This window comes from Rhinopithecus roxellana, chromosome 8 (assembly GCF_007565055.1).
Source record: "Rhinopithecus roxellana isolate Shanxi Qingling chromosome 8, ASM756505v1, whole genome shotgun sequence".
NCBI classification, from domain to species: Eukaryota; Metazoa; Chordata; class Mammalia; order Primates; family Cercopithecidae; genus Rhinopithecus; species Rhinopithecus roxellana.
Genome location: NC_044556.1, coordinates 38,271,646 through 38,278,858, shown reverse-complemented (window position 1 = coordinate 38,278,858; position 7,213 = coordinate 38,271,646).

Below are 7,213 nucleotides of genomic sequence, written 5' to 3'. Positions count from 1 at the left end.
AAGCGATTCTCCTGCCTCAACCTCCCAAGTAGCTGGGATTGCAAGTGCATGCCACCACCATACCTGGATACTTTTTGTATTTTTAGTAGAGATGGGGTTTCACTATGTTAGCTAGGCTGGTCTCGAACTCTCAACCTCAAGTGATCCACCCGCCTTGGTCTCCCAAAGTGCTGGGATTACAGTCTTCAGTAACTGCTCCTGCCCTTAAAATTCCTTTTTAATCTTACTAAAATTAATGTTAACAAATGACAGAGTAATGTAATTGAATAGGCCTAGTTAAATTTTTTAAATCTCGGCTTAACACCTTGTGATTTAACAATCCAAAGTTCTGGTTCCCAGCTTAGATTATCCTGATTCTTGGTTTTAAAGAGTGCTACAAATGAGAAGATACCTTGCAATATGTCTAATCCAAATGGAAGAGGTGTATCATTGCCTGCACATGCTGGTTTTCATTGAAATTTGGCCAATAAAGTTCTATTTTCCCCAGCTCTGACCACTTTTCCTTGCAAACTGATCAGAAAACATTGACTTTTTACTTTAAAACATCTGAGTTTAAAACTCATTAAAAGCCTTTGTTCTGGAAAAATTTTAAGGAGACTAAACAATTATTTCTAAATTATTTTAAGGGCACAGATATAAGGGTATTTTTAAAAATAGATGGCACACTTTTTTTTTTCTGATGACCAAATCATATTTCTATCCTTCTAAATGATTTCTCAAAGCATTAATTTCTTTTGAAATATTGTTACTTTCTCATTCTTTGTTACTTTGAAGAAGCAGGTTGTGGGGTTTTTTGAGAATATAAAATATATGCTTGATTATGAACTACTTAATGTCATATGTTATTAGAGAAAGGTTGGTAACTTTGGAGCACTTCCTTTTTTGTAACAGAAGAATGTTAAATTCCATCTCCAAGTTAACAGCGCTTCAAAGTAATTTTCTATGCACTCACCAGCAAATTTCTCTGAGGTACAAAAGATGTTCATAGTCACTCCTCATGTCATTAAAAATGCACTGTAAAGATTCTTCTATGTTTTAAGTCTTGCTTTAATGAATCCAGCCATACCAGTGACATCCTATAGCACTTAGACTATGGTACATTGCAATTCACTGAAAGCAAAATGACACATGAAGTTTTCACTGCCAGCCCATCCTTGCTGCAGAGTATACACATGGCTTGTGACCAACAGACACTGGTACGGTGAGGTCATCACTGTCAGCCTGTGTATTAAATAATCATAACACGTTTCATTTTAGCTAAAGCTTAAACATAAAATAAAGTTTGAATATTTTCTTTTTTCTTTTTTTTTTTGAGATTGAGTTTCACTCTTGTCACCCAGGCTGGAGTGCAATTGCGCGATCTTGGCTCACTGCAACCTCTTCCTCCCAGGTTCAAGCGATTCTCCTGACACAAGCTCCCAAGTAGCTAGGATTATAGACACATGTCACCATGCTTGGCTAATTCTTGTGTTTTTAGTAGAGACAGGGTTTCACCATGTTGGCCAGGCTTGTCTCGAACTCCTGACCTCAGCCTCCCAAAAGTGCTGAGATTAAAGGCATGAGCCACCACACCTGGCCTCAATATTTTCTTTCTGTACCCTAAAGGATTAACTTGTACTTCCCTTGAAGTACATATTCTCTTGATGGACCACTGACTAAGAGAATATATTCCAGTTCATCTGCCTTTCCTTTCATTGCTGTACCCACTGTAATGTAGGGTGATTTTCCCCAAAGTGTGGGTTTTCCATCACTAAGTTTGAATTGCACACTGCTGCCCATTCCCCAATGTCTTCTATGCCTTTCAACATTTTCCCTCTCTGGACCTCAAGATTTATAAACCTACTCAGAAAAGTATGAAATGAGAGCACCATTTTATTTTTTTAACTTCACATTGCTTAAGATATTGCTTATAATTGCAAGATACTGGAAACAATCTAAATGCCCCTTCACCGGGGACTGATAGAGTAAACTATGGGACATCTGCATAGTGGAGTACTATGCGACTATAGAAAAGAATGAAGAGGAGCTCTATGAACTGGGGTAGAGTGATTTCCAGGATTTATTGTTAAGAAAAAGGTATCTATATTATGCTCTTTTAAGTAAGAAGTAAGGGAACATAAGAAATATACATATATCTGCTCATTTGTGTCAAATGAAAGAAATAGAGAAAGTGTATACCAGAAACTATTGGGGCTGATTTCTTACAGAAAGTGGATGGAAATAGAGTAGATAGAAAAAGGGGATGGGAATGAAGCAGAAGGGAAGAAAGTTGAGTGACTTTTCTGGGTATACATTTTTGTCTAGTTCTGATCTTTAAACCCATGTTTTTAATATACTCAAAAATTAGATAAATAATTAAAATCAGCCACGATATAGGGGAAGCCAAAATGGAACCCAAACACTAACAAAGGAACCTAACTGAATTATAAATGAGTAATATAATTACACTGAAGGGATTGGGTAAAAACTAAGTCATTTTGGAAAGCAGAAAACATTATTATTATTATTATTTGAAAACATTGTTTTGACTGGCTAATACTTCAGTCAGGATTCACCCAGACAGGTCAGTAAGACATGTACACTAAGGGATTTACTGTAAGAAATGGGCTTGCAATATCTAGGCAAGTTAGAAATCCACAGGGCAGGCCATCAGGAGGGCAGACTGGAACTCTAGGGTGTGAGCTGAAGCTGCTGTTCACAGACAGAATTCTTCTTCTTAGGGAAGCCTCAGTTTCACTCTTAAGGCCTTTCAAGTGATTGAATCAGGTCTACCCAGATTATCCGGGATAATCTCCCTTACTTACGCAGGGAAGTAATGAGTGCAGTCAGGGAAGCAACAGAACAATGACGACAACAACAAAGTGGACCAAGAACCAGTAGAGTGGTAGTTTTAGGGACTGCTTAGTAACCACAGCATACAGGCTGCTACTAGTCTGTCTCAAAAGACCCTGAGCATCAACATATTATAACAGGACATGTAATTGACATCAATAATGATGACCATAGTCACCATCATTCACTTAGTTATGCGCTACCTCTTTTCAAAACAGACACAAGGCCCCTTAATCATTACCAAAAAGAAAAAAAAAATAGTGTTTAAAATTGTCCTTTTCACAAACAATCCCTATTACAACTTTTTTTTATCAGAATTGGTGATTTTTAAAAATTTTCATTTCCGCTTTCTCTCTTTCTTTCTTTCTTTCTTTCTTTCTTTCTTTCTTTCTTTCGTATCTTCTTTCTTTTTCGTTCTTTCTTATTCCTTTTTCTGTGCTTTCTTTCTTTTTCTTGGTCCTTTTTTCTTTTGCCCTTTCCTTTTCTCTTTCTTTTCTGTCTCTTGTCTTCTTTCTGTTTTTCCTTCTTTCTTCCTTCTTCCTTCCTTCCTTCCTTCCTTTCCCTCCCTCCCTCTCTCCTTTCCTTCCTTCCTTCCTTCCTTCCTTCCTTCCTTCCTTCCTTCCTTCCTTCCTTCCTTCCTTCCTTCCTTCCTTCCTTCCTTCCTTTCCTCTTTCTCTCTCTTTCTCTCTCTTTTTTTGAGACAGAGTCTCACTTTATTACCCAGGCTGGAGTGCAGTGGCATGATCTTGGCTCACTTCAACCTCTGCCTCTCAGGCTTAAGCAATCCTCCCACCTCAGCCTCCCAAGTAGCTAGGACTACAGGCATGTTCTACCCCACCCAGCTAATTTTGTTATTTTTATAGAGACGGGGTTTCACCATGTTGGCCAGGCTGGTCTCGAACTCCTCACCTCAAATTGATCCACCCACCTCGGCCTCCCAAAGTGCCGGGATTACAGGCATGAGACACTGTGCCCGGCCAACTTGGCCAATTTCTGTCAAGAAATTTTAAAATATGAAATTGGTTCTCAGAAGACTGAGTTTCTATTATCTGAAAAATGGGCTTACATAGAGACTCGTTTTTCCCTTGGTAGTGCCAGTGCTACAAAGTGCCATGGCCCCGGGTTGGGGATATACAGAAGGTTGGGGGACAGGTTGAAAGAAAAATCAGTGTGGCACCGTGGAGGCTGAGAAGGCTTGGGGGCTAGGATAGCAGCATGCAGTCAACCTCCTGGCCTCTTGCAATAGCCTCAGTTCCTATGGCCCTGGGGCTGCAGCTGAAGCCTGTGCTTCCGACATGAGGGGCTTCCCCAGCCACAGACTCCCCCTCGCTGGCTTGTTGAGGCCTCTGATCTCATCTTACGGACCTCAGATCACTTCCTCACTCACGAAAGCAGCTCTTTGTCCAGCCGAGCCCCTTGGACCACTGACCCCAGCATCCTGCCCCCAGCTTCAGCTCCTAGCCATCTTCCTGTTGCAGCCTCTCCCACACACAAACTGCTCTGTGCTTTCTCTTCTTAGATTTGACCTCCACTGTCCCTCTTCTCAGACCTTCTCACTGAGTGTCCTGAGAAATTCTTGCTCATGGTAGGCATATGCAAGTTCATGTCCCAGTTTTCCTGGCCTTAAGGGAAATCTGTCTCTTCCCTGAGGACATTGAGGTCTTCCCCTGGGGCCCTCCCTCAGGGAGGCTGCTTATTCTCCACATCCCCAAACCTTCACCTGTCTTCATTTCCAAGGCAGCTTCACACTACTTTCTTCTACTCTCAGGTAAATATCCTGGCTTCTCTGAGGTGGGTGTCATGGTGTTCTGCCATCTTCCACCCCTCTCATCTCCATCACTTACTGACTTTCTGTCCCTCCCCAAACACATTGAAAACTGACCAGCCTCCCAGTCTCCTTGCTCATTTTCTAGTGACTTCAGTTTCCATGTGGGCAGCCAGTCCAGCTCCCAGCCTGACTGCTCCCTGACGTCCTCAATGTCACCACAGTCCTTTCAGGTCACCCTTCCCATGGGGCAGGGGGAACTCACTGGAGCAGCCCCGCTGTCTGGACACAGCCCTGCCTCTCCTTCCCACTCTCCTGCCAAACCTTCTCCTGAGTCTCAGAGCAGCCACAATGCCTGAGAGTTGTTGGGAATCCTTCTTCCTTTCTGCAACCTGGACCTGAGAGAGTCCAGATCCTGCTTCCACCACTGAGATTGCTGGTCACCTTGACATTGCTAAACCCAAGGAACATCTTTCTCTTTCTGAAATTCTTTGCTACACTTGACACCAGGATCACTCTCTCCTCCTTTTTGTTTTTGTTTTTTTTCAGAGACACAGTCTCCCTTTGTCACTCAAGCTGGAGTGCAGTGGTGCAATCTTGGCTCACTGAAGCCTTGAACTCCTGAGCTCAGATGATCCTCCCACCTTGGCCTCCCGAGTAGGATTACAGGTGCAAGCCACCATGCCTGGCCTACTGCCTCCTTCTTAAAATGTTTTACCTTCTTGGCATCTGTGATCCCACCCTCTCCTGCTCCTCTTTATTTTTCTCAAAACTTCCTTTCCTGATTCTTTGTGGACTTTTGTCCTCTGAGCCTATTTTAAATGTTGCAGGTCCTTCAGGGGTCTGTCCTTGGCTCTTATCAGGATTCCTGGGTCACTCACTGGAATATGGCTCATTTATCCAGTTGTACTTGCCCTACTGCTTTTAACCGTGCACACGGTTCTGGAGATGATCTCATCCACATCTCATGGTTTCAGCTATTACACATGTATTGAGGATTATTTCCAGCCCAGCCTACTCACCTAATATCCGGGCTTTGTGGTCCAACTGCCTGATGGAAACTTTCGCCTGGGTGTCCCACCGGTCCCTTAAACTCATTATTCTCAAAACCAAACGCATTATCTACCTATAAATCTTTTCTTCTTTTGATTACTTCCAACTTGTTTCAAGGTAGAGATTTCAGATTTATGTGGTTTCATATCTAAGTAGTCATGTGCTGCTGTCACCATTGCTATATTTTTGTATCTGTCCCCTCTTCTTTACCCTAACTCATGTCACTATCATCTCTCAGCTAAATCACTACCATTGTTTTAACATGTTGTTAAAAGATACTTCAATGCACAGGTCCCTGCTTAACTCTCTAGACTAATTTTTCTCTACTATCTGCCTTTTATTAATACTTTTTAATCTAGTAACATTTATTTTTCTTCTGTTTCAAGTAGCTCCCTTATTCCCTCATTACCTAAATAACTCCTACTCAACCCTTAAGACTCAGCTTTCTTGTTCCTTTCTCTAATAAATTATCTCTAGTGCACAATTTCTCTTCATCCCATCTCCCTTTCCCCCAGAACTGGATTACTTATCCCTCCTCTGATCTCCTGTAATGTGTTGTGTAAACTCAATGTTGGTACTTAGTGCATGACATTTTAAATATTCACTTTATGTCAATGTCTCTCCCATAAGACTCAGTTCCTTAAAGGCAAGAATTACATCTTATTCTTCATTAACTTTGATGCCGTGTATAGTACTTGACTCATTTTAATCACTAAATAAATATTTGTTTTTTAAGGTAAGCAAGCTAAGCAAGGACAAATACATGCAGCAGGGAGTGATACGGAGGGAGAAGAGGTCATGGTGATATCCATTTCTGCTTAGGCTTCTGTGGTTCTGTGGCTGCCCCAGTGCATTGGCTTCTGCTGAACCAGCTAGAAGGCGCTGAAGACCAGAAGTGACAATCACAGTTAGGGCCAGTGAGTGTATCTCTGCCTGAATAAATTCCGCAGCCCTCCCAACTCCCATGCTGCTGGTGTGGTCAAATTGCAGGGACCACTGCTCCCATCCCTCATGATCTGAACTTATCCAGACCCTGCTCATGCTCTACTTTGCTTGTGTTGCTCTCTTTGATGGAAAAGGACATTTTTTATCTCTGACTACTGCAATGCTCCCCAATGTCAAGGCTCAGCCCAAGTAGACTTTTGCTATATACTTTTCTCCAAGACATTAATTTGTATTTAACTCCCTTTTTAAAAATCAAATGGGTGTCATCAGTCTGGTACAATTTAGTTACAATATATTATCTTAGATAGGTTTCTATTTTTTTCACATGTTTGTCATAATTGACCCGATCCATTTGGTGAATGACAAGACTTCCTGATGTCAGGGACCATGTGTTCATTTATGCAACAAGTAAGTATGCATTGCCTTCGTATAAAGTATCAGGCCTATACAAGACATCGGGAGGAACAAACAGCGATTGAGACAGAAGTTCTACTCTATAGAAACATATAGACAAGTGCAGCATCACTTAAGTCGGGCATATGCAAGCCAGGGAGTACATAAGAAGATCTATTAAAGTGAGAAAATATTAGAATTCCTAATATTTCTAATTTTTGTTTC